The sequence below is a fragment of the Thalassophryne amazonica genome, chromosome 2, assembly GCF_902500255.1.
Source record: "Thalassophryne amazonica chromosome 2, fThaAma1.1, whole genome shotgun sequence".
NCBI classification, from domain to species: Eukaryota; Metazoa; Chordata; class Actinopteri; order Batrachoidiformes; family Batrachoididae; genus Thalassophryne; species Thalassophryne amazonica.
Genome location: NC_047104.1, coordinates 80,699,090 through 80,711,980, shown reverse-complemented (window position 1 = coordinate 80,711,980; position 12,891 = coordinate 80,699,090). Strand labels below are relative to the sequence as shown.

Below are 12,891 nucleotides of genomic sequence, written 5' to 3'. Positions count from 1 at the left end.
ATTAAATTCTAGTTGTTTTTCTGTAATAGATACCAGTACACCCAGATAGTCAATTCTGGTTTGCTTTTACCTTTAAAGGACAACGATATACATTTACCAGATTACCGCAGGGTTACGCAGAGAGCCCATCTATTTATTCTCAAGTCATGTCAGCATGTTTAGCTAATTTCGTTCCACCGGCAGATAGCCAACTATTAGTGTATGTCGATGACATTTGATTGCCTCTGACACACGAGAAAACTGCATAACTGACACAGTAGCATTATTATGTTTCTTATTTGATAATGGCCACAAAGTGAGTAAAAACAAAGTTCAGTTGTGTAGGGATAAAGTAAAATATTTAGGACATGAATTATCAGCCACAGGGCGACACCCCTCCGGATATGACCACAAAAGAAACCCATATTGCCAAAAAATATGTTTAAATGGGCAGCTATTATGAGCCATGGCGTGACGCATGTCTCATCAGGGGGTATGATATCGCAATCTATTTTTTGTCTTTATGGGTTCGATGCATATGCAAAAACAGCATTGTAGAGCATGCATGACATGTGCAAAACACAACTCACAAGGCAATTTGAGACCCCAAAGAGGCAAATTTCCAACACCACAATATCCCTTTCAAGTGATTCATATGGATTATATACAGCTGAGTAAACATGAAGGGAAGGAATTTTGTTTAGTCATAATTGATGCCTTCTCAAAATAGGTAGAATTGTTCCCTACAAAACATGCAGATGCACTTACAGTGGCTAAGGCATTGTGCAAAGACATCATTCCATGATTTGGAATACCAGAAACAGTCTATTCAGATAATGGAGCGCATTTTGTTAATACAATAGTGCAATACGTAGGAGAAGCGCTACAGGTCAATCTCAAAAATCATTGTGCTTATCATCCACACAGTGCCGGATTAGTGGAAAGGACAAAGGGCACAATAAAAATAAGATTAAGGAAATGTATAGAAGAGACAAAACGAACCTGGATTGAATGTTGGACCTAGTAAAATTGTATATGAGAATAACACCAACACCATCAGGGTTAACACCATTTGAGATACTTTATGGACGACCATATCGTCTACCAATTTTGACATGGATACTAAAACAGCAGATGAGGAACAAACATTAGCAAATTTTATGAAAAAGACATTAACACAGAAAGAGATAACTTAAACACATTTACTGCCGAATAATTTTGATCTTCCACAGGACGGCCTTCCAGTAGTCTAGCCAGGAGACTGGGTGTTCATCAGAGTCCAGTCCTCGTTGGGAAGGTCTATACCAAGTGCTGTTAACAACACCAACTGCAGTAAAGATAGCGGAGAGATCAACGTGGATACATCACTGTAAGATACAGCGTGTGTTGGCGGCCTCCACAGTGTAAGGGGAAGTCTGGCTACAAAGGGAGTCTATTTAATTAGCAATAGATTGTCTCAATGCCAGTGAAGCAGGGAGATCCTTGCACTATTAGGTGAGGTGGTTAACAACACTGTATCCTAGCAATCATGACTGAACTACAGCAGACCCCGGAGCGGCGTGCTCAGCGCCGCCGCTGCCGGACTGTTGGTAGGGCAGCCGGTTGCGTTGTGATCTTAGTGTGTTTCGTGCTCCTCGGATTCCTGGCCTGGTGGTTGACCCAAGAATTGCAGCTCACTGTGGACCAAGCCAGAGAACAACGCAAGCAACGTCAGAAGAGGTTTATTCATAATGTGAATGAGACAGATGGACACCCTCATATATACCATACTAATATGTGGTACAGATATGTTCATTTATTGGCTATGGAATTACGTTACTAATTTGTTCGCAAATACCTATATCCTCAACACACCCAGCTCTGACGGCTAAACCGTACCCTGCTAGGGTGACAGAATGTCTTATCATACGGATGCATAATCAAACTGTATTTCGGGGGCAGCAGTTCTCAGCAAATCTGATAAGATGCAACACCACTTGCCTCAGTGCAACCACTTATATGATAGGGATTTCAACAGAGGACGTACAAGCGTGCCCAAGTGCTGCTCCATTGACTAGACTGAAGGGAAACGCAAAAATATCATCACGTTAAATTGTCATCACAACGGCCATTCCCAATTTGCTTTTACGGGACAGGGAATAAAAATGTAGGTAAAATTAAGAAACGTCTGTGTACCCAAACGTATGTTTTATCAAATAATTTAAGCCTAACCAAAACATAATATGTGGATGGTACTTATCTTCATCACATTGGACGGGGATGTAATTATACAGGCTCCTGTCCATGGGGAACGGATGAATCATGTGCTTATGTTAGTAAGTTTTTGCTACCACCTGTAAATGGTACTCCGGTGTATGATGACATCTATTGGCTTTGTGGTTCCAGACTGTACATGAGTCTCCCACCAAATTGGGGTGGTGTGTGTGCACCTACCCAGGTGACTGACCATACATATGTGGTAGGACCTCCACAGAGAAGAATGGCAGCACCAGACGGAGGAGATTGATATACCCAGATGTGTTACCACATAATCACATGTGGGGCTCGGATGTACTAAAGGACCAAAAAATTGTGGTCTGTAGGAGATAAAATAGCACATTCATTGTTCCCCTGGATAGGAGTGGAAAAAAAATTCATTAATGATTGAAACTCTGAATTATTGATTGGGTCTGTTCATGAACAAAAAAAAATAGTAGCAGCTCAAAACACTGAAATAGATGCTTTACGTACCATGGTGATGCAAAATCGCATGGTTTTAGACTTGCTTACTGGTTCACAGGGAGGAGTTTGTGTTCTGCTGAACACAACATGCTGTACTTTCATCCCAGACTCCATTCATTCAGTGGATATGCAGGACGCATTGGAAGAGCTGAACAAACTTCGTGATGCAATGCATAAAGACACCCTAGCCGTGAACCGGTGGAATCCCTGGTCCTGGTTGACTTCAGGACCATGTTGGCAGTTACTATTGAAAATGGTGACACCAGTTATTATAGTCCTAATTCTGATTGGACTTTGCATGTGTTGTGTGATCCCTTATATCAAAACAATGGTTGGCAAAATGGTGTCAAATACATTTGTACAGTGTAATCTGGCCTTCCAACAAACTATGCCAAAATATCAAGCATTGAAACAGTCAGACCTTAGTGGAGAAAACTGTAATGACTGTACTGAGAATTATGATGATATTGAAAAGCTCATAACTCCAGTTCAAGCTTGAACTGTTGACGTGATGAGTTAACACACTCTTAGCCTATGAAGCTTTAGCTGAAAAAGTAATAAGACAAGTGGTGTAGTCGAATAATACAGAAAAACGGTTCATTTATACCAGTCGGTAGGAGTGATGTATGGTGGTGGTGTGGTGATAACAGAATCTTTGACAGACTGCCACGAAATGTGTCAGGTTATTGTGCATTAATATCATTATTGTTACCCATGACCCCTGAAGATGTTACGACATATGCAGCCTCTCTTATTCCTGAGGATTGGCAGAAAGGCATAGCCAGACATAGAGTAAAAAGAGATTGGAAAGGAGTAGGAAATCCAACATATATTGACGCAATAGGAGTCCCCAGAGGAGTGCCTGACGAGTATAAACTGGTTGATCAAATAGCAGCTGGATTCGAATCTTCCATCTGTTGGTGGTGTTCAATTAATAAAAACATGGACAGAATAAACTAAGTTAATAAACTAACTAACTAAGCTGGGTGATGCCTACTGTATGTTTAACAGGTGATAAACAGGTGGGAAATGTTAAGGATTTTATATATATATATGTTATCACTGTTAAACATTTGTACCTTTTGTCTTCTTTCTGATGAGAACGGTGTTGTGCTGTTTGCACCTAACCCCGAGAATGTATGTGTTATTCAACCTTGTTTTAGCATGCTGGGGTCAATCTGAACTGGGAATGAGAAGCTGGATGTACTTATTATTATTCTGATTGTGATGTGATGCTTAGTGTTCCAGGCAGATGCAGAACAGCTGATAACTGCGAACAAGATGTGCTGACCTTCGACGATAAGAGAAAAAGAAAGAAACTGTTTTGCTTACAGCTGCACTTATTGACGTGTGTGTTTATGTTACGGGAAGAAACTTGTCTTGCGTCATTCCCCCCACCCTTAGGACAAGTTTTTGTTTATGTGATGAGGGATTCACTAATAAAAAGAGCGAAGCGCAGGCCAGACTTTAGTGTAGCCTTGGTGTACAGCCTGGCCGCACTCCGCGCGTAATATTTGACTTTCTGTCTCACTGGTGTTTCTTGACTCTGTTTGTCTTGTTAAAGGTTTTAAAAATGTTTGGAGGAGAAAATACCCAACACTGGGTGCATGAAGAGGAGGTCAGGCCAGAGCTGTCGGATCCACCGGACACCATCATCCCCGAGTCCACTGTTGTCGCAACCTTCACCTGGGACATGGAGAAGACCGTCCGGGAGGCCCTGACACGATACCCGGACCCCGGCGATGGACCGAAGAACACCAGACGCCAGAGCTGCAGCTTGGACTTCTCTCATGGTTCCAAGCTCTCCTGCCACCCCGGGGTGCAAAGAACCATGGCAATGGTCCGGCAGCGCTTCTGGTGGGCGTCGATGGAAGCCGACATCTGGGAGAACATCCAGGCCTGCACCACCTGTGCCATCTGTTTGTGCTTCCTGCCAGCAGTACCCGATCCGACAGCTGAAGGCAGTGGCCACCTGGGGACTCAGGACTTGGCGGCTCCGGTGTGTTGCAGGTCTACGCTGGCAGTGGAAATCGTGTGGGGGCCGACTCTTCTCTGGACAGGCGTCTCCTATCCTCGAGCCTGCCCACACGTCACCTATTGTTTAATTGACTGTTTTCTAAAGTCAATCAATCAATCAATTTTTTTATATAGCGCCAAATCACAACAAACAGTTGCCCCAAGTGGTATCTGTATTTCGTTGTGCACATTTTCACAACATTAAATTGTTATCTTTTGGCATTTTCATTGTCCGTTCATTCATGCCCCCTGTTGTGGGTCCGTGTCACTACACCTTCCCAACAGTGAAAAACTGATGAAATGTTACGGTGATGAAATAACTGTTTACATAAAAATGTTTGTATGTGTTAATAAAAATGCCTTACCTTTAAGAATATTTATATGTTTGTCATCAATAAAAAGTAAAAAAAATATAATTTTGCTGTGTCATATTGCTAATGAAATATGTGTTACGGTAATGACATTTTTTTCCCCCCAGTGTCTCTAAAAATGTCTAAAAATACCTCACAAATGTGCACATGGATTATAAATTCAAATTTAATAGTGAAATTAGATCATATTTAATATAAAAGTGGAAAAACATCATGTGTGTAATGGTTTCTGATTTTTGCTATGAGTTGTACCACCTTCATGAGAATCACCCTATTAATAGGCGGGGCTGAGCTGCTATAAAAGTTCTGTGAATTGTGAGAAATAAAGGATAAATGTAGAAATAGAAATGACACACCAATGCATTGTCAAAATGGAGAAACTGTGGCTTCTTCCATCATCACAATTTCTACATATTAAAAATTGCCTGAGAAATCTCACCTTCAATGCACATCAGCATTCAATCAAAACATGATTGTGTTTGGCTACTCAAACTAATTTCTTCTTGTTTGTTAAGCACAAATAAGACACATTTGCATTTGCAACATTAGCAGATGTGAACCCAGTGTCCAGAACTGAAAAGATGTTGTTCAAGGATATAGTCCGTATTGGCATTTTTAAAAAGCACCATTATCTCTCTCTCTCTCTCTCTCTCTCTGTCTCTCTCTCTCTCTCTCTCTCTCTCTCTCTCTCTCTCTCTATATATATATATATATATATATATATATATATACAGTGAGGAAAATAAGTATTTGAACACCCTGCAATTTTGCAAGTTCTCCCACTTAAAAATCATGAAGGGGTTTGAAATTTTCATCTTAGGTGCATGTCCACTGTGAGAGACATAAACTAAAAAAAAAAAAAAATCCGGAAATCACAATGTATGATTTTTTTTAAATAATTTATTTGTATATTACTGCTGCAAATAAATATTTGATCCCCTACCAACCAGCAAGAATTCTGGCTCACACAGACCTGTTCATTTTTCTTTAAGAAGCCCTCTTATTCTGCACTCTTTACCTGTATTAATTGCACCTGTTTGAACTTGTTACCTGTATAAAAGACACCTGTTCACACACTCAATCAATCACACTCCAACCTGTTCACCATAGCTAAGACCAAACAGCTGTCTAAGGACACCAGGGACAAAACTGTAGACCTGCACAAGGCTGGGATGGACTACAGGACAACAGGCGAGCAGCTTGGTAGAAGACAACAACTGTTATGATTATTTATTAGAAAGTGGAAGAAACACAAGATGACTGTCAATCTCCCTCGGTCTGGGATTCCATGCAAGATCTCACTTTGTGGGGTAAGGATGATTCTGAGAAAGCTCAGAACTACATAGGAAGACCTGGTCAATGAATGACCTGAAGAGAGCTGGGACCACAGTCACAAAGATTACTTAGTAACACATGATGCTGTCATGGTTTAAAATCCTGCAGGGCAGCAAGGTCCCCCTGCTCAAGCCAGCACATGTCCAGCACGTGTTTGAAGTTCACCAGTGACCATCTGGATGATCCAGAGGAGGCATGGAAAAAGGTCGTGGTCAGATGAGACCAGAATACAGCTTTTTGGAATCAACTCCACTTACCATGTTTAGAGGATGAGAACAACCCCAAGAAAACCATCCCAACCATGAAGCATGGGGGTGGAAACATCATACTCTGGGGGTGCTCTTCTGCAAAGGGGACAGGACGACTGCACCGTATTGAAGGGAGGATGGATGGGGTCATGTATTGTGAGATTTTGGCAAACAACCTCCTTCACTCAGTAAGAGCATTGAAGACGGGTCATGGCTGGGTCTTCCAGCATGACAATGACCCCAAACACACAGCCAGGGCAACTAAGGACGGGCTCCGTAAGAAGCATGTCAAGGTCCTGGAGTGGCCTGGCCAGTCTCCAGACCTGAACTCAATAGAAAATCTTTGGAGGGAGCTGAAACTCCAAACCTGAAAGATCTAGAGAAGATCTATATGGAGGAGTGGACCAAAATCCCTGCTGCAGTGTGTGCAAACCTGGTGGAAAAACTACAGGAAATGTTTGACCTCTGTAATTGCAAACAAAGGCTACTGAACCAAATATTAACATTGATTTTCACAGGTGTTGAAATACTTATTTGCAGCAGTAACATACAAATAAATTATTGAAAAAATCATACATTGTGATTTTGTTTTAGATTATGTCTCTCACAGTGGACGTGCACCTAAGATGAAAATTTCAGACTCCTCCATGATTTCTAAGTGGGAAAAGTTGCAAAATCGCAGGCTGTTCAAATACTTGAAATTGAATTTGATATATATATATATATATATATATATATATATATCAAATTCAATTTCAATTTATTTTCATTTATATAGTGCCTCAAAGCGCTTCACACAGGTAAGGTCTAACCTTACCAACCCCCAGAGTAACAGTGGAAGGAAAAACTCCCTCTGAGGAAGAAACCTCAAGCAGACCAGACTCAAAGGGGTGACCCTCTGATTGGGCCATGCCACAAACATAAATTACAGGACAATTCACAGAAGGAATTCACAGGAGGATCGCCAACACGAATACAACTCCCATCTCTGGATGGAGCTGCACCTTAAACAGAGAGAAAAAACAGAATCAGGCATCAGAAAGACAAAAAAAAAAATACTGTATAATTTGCCAGCATTAAACAACAAGAAAAACAGAGAAATACTAAGGTGATCGCCGGCCACTAGCCCTAAACTTCACTAAAAGACCCAGAATTTAGGTAAAGTTGAGGCCGCGGCCCGCTCCAATTGCTAATAAATTAATTAAAAGAGTAAAAAGCGTAAAACGAAACTATACCAGTATGCTAGCCATATGAAAGGGAAAATAAGTGCGTCTTTAGTCTGGACTTGAAAGGCTCCACAGAATCTGACTGTTTTATTGACGAAGGGAGATCATTCCACAGAACAGGGGCACGATAAGAGAAAGCTCTGTGACCCACAGACTTCTTATTCTCCTTAAGGACACAAAGTAGTCCTGCACCCTGAGAACATAAAGCCCGGGCCGGTACGTAAGGTTTAATTAGGTCAGCTAGGTAGGGAGGTGCCAGTCCATGAATAATTTTATAGGTTAGTAGCAGAACCTTAAAATCTGATCTCACTGGGACAGGAAGCCAGTGAAGGGATGCCAAAATGGGTGTAATGTGGTCGAACTTTCTGCTTCGTGTCAAAAGTCTGGCTGCAGCATTTTGAACCAATTGGAGACCCCTAATGCTAGACTGAGGTAAACCAGAAAATAGAACATTGCAGTAGTCCAATGTAGAAGAGATAAATGCATGGATCAGGGTCTCAGCATCAGCCATAGACAGGATGGGACGAATATAGCGAAGATATTTTATATATTTTATATATGTATATTTGTATTTGTATTTGTATTTGTAATATATATATATATATATATATTTCGTGAATGCATGTAAATGCACCTTGATGGTGTAACGGACCTTGAGCCTACATGAATGAATGAACATGGATACTAATACTTAATGTAATGAACCCAGTTGAGGCTGACGGTAAAGGAAAATTACCTTTGAACCCAGTGAAACCCTTCACTCTATTTCAATGTCAGTTCATAAAAATTGTTCCATTCATTTGATAAAATTACAAAATGTAAAGCATCATTGTTGAATGCCTTGCTTTGATACTTTGGTGACAATGCATGAGGGAAATGGCTTGGGATGTTGGGGAATAACAACACTAAAAAAAACCAAGATTCCAACCCATCCAGCAATTTGCTTGGGGCAGCCCGTCGTGTACTGAATGAAAACATTTGCATCGATCTGCTTTCCATTTGCACAAAACAGACAGAAAATGCATTTGAAATGGAAAATATTTCACACAAGACATGTTTCTCAGAGAACATTACACAAGTTATTTGTGTTTGTTCTGGGCAATTTATCCACACCCACATTGTGATTACTAGTGTAGTTTCTTTCTTTTTTTAGATAAGACAGGGGCACCTATTTTCAGTTTTCTGTCTACGATCCACAAAAATTAGTTTTATGGTATATCTCTCACAGAAACATTGATGCCAGAGCCAAAGGGGAACATTTTCATAAACTATATGAAACACGGTCCAACACTAATGACATTCAGACTGGAAGCATGAGCATAAGAAAACAAGAGAGGGAAGGAGACAGACAAGTTGAATGAAATGAAGAGAAAAACAGATAAATAGAAAGTAGGGTGACATACTGGGAAAGAAATAATAAAACAGTAACAGGACAAACAGGATATAACACGTCATTCATGATATCAATTTCTGAATTTATTATTACTCAAACTGAAGGGGGTATTGGGTGCTCATGGACAAAAAAACTGGTAAATTCTGACAAATGCAAATCCCATCACAAGAATATTACCAATGGGGCTGTTTGACAAAAACCTGTCAAAATGTCACACTATTCAAGACCCAGATCATTTTACTGTTAAGGTGCGTTTATACATAACCAAGACGCGTTAGGAATGTAATTTGTCTGTCATTCGTGACACATTCCTGAAATTCTTAATGTGACTTAATGCATCTGAATAGGTTTCTTAATAGTGCATGTTGGTGCGTGATATTCTTGATATTCGTGGAGCATGTTTCTGCCTGTCAAAAAATGTTCCACGAATGTCCCACACCACCCTCATTTCGTCTCACGTCGTGGAGGTCGCAACTGAGCGTATTGATCCGTCTTGATGAGTATTGATTGTCATAGAACGTGACAACGTTCGCAGTGGTTCCTGTGATGGTTCTTGGAGCCCAAACTGTCACGCGTTATTAGGAAGTGACACGGAAACTGTCAAGTTTTGACACGACTTGTAATGCGGCATCACATTTCACTGCACGCCACGACAAATCAGTTTTCTGTCACGTGCGCACAATTAAACTCGGCTCCAAATGTCGTTCCACAGTTCCTGCTGAAGCGCCTCAGGATGCTCCTGCAGGTGTACCACCTGCTGTTGTAACCGATGAGCGGGAGAACGAGTCTGAGTCTGAGTCTGAGCAACCAGAGGAGCGAGAGGAGACTCACGTGCAGCCAGACATCTCTGCACCTCCTCCAGTCCGGCGGAGGAAGAAGCATGTGCACAATTAAACCCTGCTGCATCGCATTCAGTTTGATTGCTGACACCAAGTCGGCTAAAAGACTAATTTCAGTGCTCTTCAGCGCGCTCCTGCAGGTGTTCCACCTGCTGCATGTGCCTGATTTTGGGAAAATGCGCGAGACGTGAGCCGCATGTAGCTAGTTGAATTCGGTTGGATGAATATGGGTGTGGTGTGACAATTCACCTCATTCACAACGTGACAGAACTTAACGATGCACTGTTACGCGCAATAGCGCGCAACAACACGGAACACTATTCTTGACCGTGCGTAATGGTTCCTGATAATTCTCCAGCAACACGTGCCATTAATCGTAACTTGTGGTAACAGGTTGCAGCAGTTCCTGAGGACACCTGACGCCTCTGCCCCGAATCATCACATTCGTGATCAGCGGCCAAGAATGTGTACTTCGTGGCATTCGTGACTTGTCGTCGTTATGTTCACTTGGCAGCATGGTGACTAAGGCTAGTATTTAATTGGTCTGCAACTGGTCGAGAGGAGGTGGAGACACAAAATTGCAAAACAGGCAAAAAGATGGTGACTTTTTCATGTGGAATCTCACTGAATTGTTCTCCTGACACGTGCACACATGCACAGTAAAATCACCAGTGTTAAATTAACACTGTCAGTGAACATATGGTCCCACTCTGACCAGAGTAGGACCATATGTTCATTGGCAGTGCTAATTTAACACTGTCAGTGTTAGTTTTACACTGGTGAATTTACTGTGTGGTGACTGACAGTCCGCTGACTGCCTTCCAGAGCAGCAGTGAAATACGGCCACAAATCTCGAGCAGTCCGCACACATATCGCCAGAGCCACTGACATGGTATGTGGTACACCTGCAAAAGACGAGCGGCACTGGCTCGTCCTTTGCAGGCACAAGGATTTGCACATGAATACCAGGCAGGACTCTCACGGATGTTGCGCGTCACTGGTGTGGCTGAAACAATGACACCTTTTTTTGCACACAGTGCTCAGAATGGCTGTGGACTGTTACCTTGTTTTTATGTGATAGAGGCTGTTAAAATGCTCCCGACTTTAGGCATAAAAAGCACTGACAATAATAATTAAATAAAATAAAAAGTAAATAAATAAAAAATAAAAAGAGGTAAACACAATAAATGCGGTTTGGACAGCTGTTCCTTTGCCAGACAGGATGTGTCCAGCCCACTCATGCGTGTGCACAGTGGATCTGTGCCTACCAGGAGCACAGTCCTCAGAAAAATAAATAACAAAATAAAAAGAGGTAAACACAAAAAATCTGGATTCTTGGGTTCCAGAAAAAGGTTCCTGAAAAATTTCTCAGGAGGGGCATTTTTTCTGATAATGATTAAGGCGACCCATTCAGAAAATACATTAACCAAGACAATCATATCAATTTGTTGTTAGATGATTAACTCATACAACAATATTTTCACTAGATGGAAGCATACAACAGAAAGATTTCCTGTCCAGCTACATAAATTACAGATGGAAAGCTTTGGAAGAAAGTTGCATCCAGGAACCTTCACAAGCAAAATGTTAATCAAAATAAAGTGTCTCCACAATAAATTAACCCACTTATTCACACTGGGAGCAACTGGCATTAAGGACCTTGCCCAAGGGTGATTTTTAGATGGAAAAGTGATGTATATATTTGTGTGTGTGTGTGTGTGTGTGTGTGTGTGTGTGTGTGTGTGTGTGTGTGTGTGTGTGTGTGTGTGTGTGTGTGTGTGTGTGTAATATTCTCAGGTAAAATGAGATGATTTGGGTTATTTCTATAACATATGTCTCAGAGGTGTTAAACAAGCTGTGACACAAATTCATGTTAAATCAGGAGAATGCCAATGACCACCTTAAATACCCTTTCTCATGATTGGATTCACCTGTGTAAGGAAGTCAAGGGTCAGTGAGCTTACCAAACCAATTGTGTGTTCCAATAATTAGTGCTAAATGTATTCAAATCAATCAATCAATAAAATGACAAGGGTGCCCAAATTTATGCACATGCCCAATTTTGTTTAAATAATCATTGTACACTTTCTGTAAATAATAGAAACTTCATTTCACTTCTCAAATATCAGTGTGTTCATCTGCTATATGATATATTTAACTGAAATTTCTGATCCAGACAACCAATGATTTATAAAGGAAAATCATGAAAATTATCAGGAGTGCCCAAACTTTTGCATACAACTGTATTTAACTCCTGTTATAAAGAGCAAACAATACAATAATTATCGTCCTTCTGTTCCTTTTTGTCCATGAACCATGGCCATGGATGTAAACAAAGAATTAATGAACTGACATGAATGAATTGATACGCACATATCATGAACACATCAGCTGGCTCCACACGTCCAGTTGTCCAGAGTGCAGTATGTCAATGGACACCTCGTCATGTGGACTATATCTCATGTGGTGGGCGTCAAATTTGGATCACCAGTTGACCATTCACATGATCAGATACATATTTTCACATGGGGCAGCCTGACTGATGGTGTCTGCAATGTGCACTAAGGTGCTGCTGAATGCATTGCATAGCTGATATGTGTTTTTATTTTTTACTATGTCAGGAAAGCATGCCAACACATGTGCATCACGTTGGCGTGTTGAGAGGTGATGTTCTTCATGACACGATATGTGTTCTCTAGCTGTATGTAGGGATGACACAATGATCAGCTGTAGCGGGGCGCCTGCGACACACCCACTTCTCCA

The 12,891-nt window shown here is 41.2% G+C and overlaps 1 long non-coding RNA gene across 1 annotated transcript; it reads left to right on the top strand.

Annotated features, from left to right (window-relative positions):
* The first annotated feature begins 2,062 nt into the window (after nucleotides 1-2,062).
* Nucleotides 2,063-11,795, top strand: LOC117502470. The gene is made up of 3 exons (XR_004558308.1): nucleotides 2,063-2,073; nucleotides 11,475-11,480; nucleotides 11,731-11,795. It is a non-coding gene; the product is annotated as an uncharacterized LOC117502470 (long non-coding RNA).
* The last annotated feature ends 1,096 nt before the right edge of the window (nucleotides 11,796-12,891 follow it).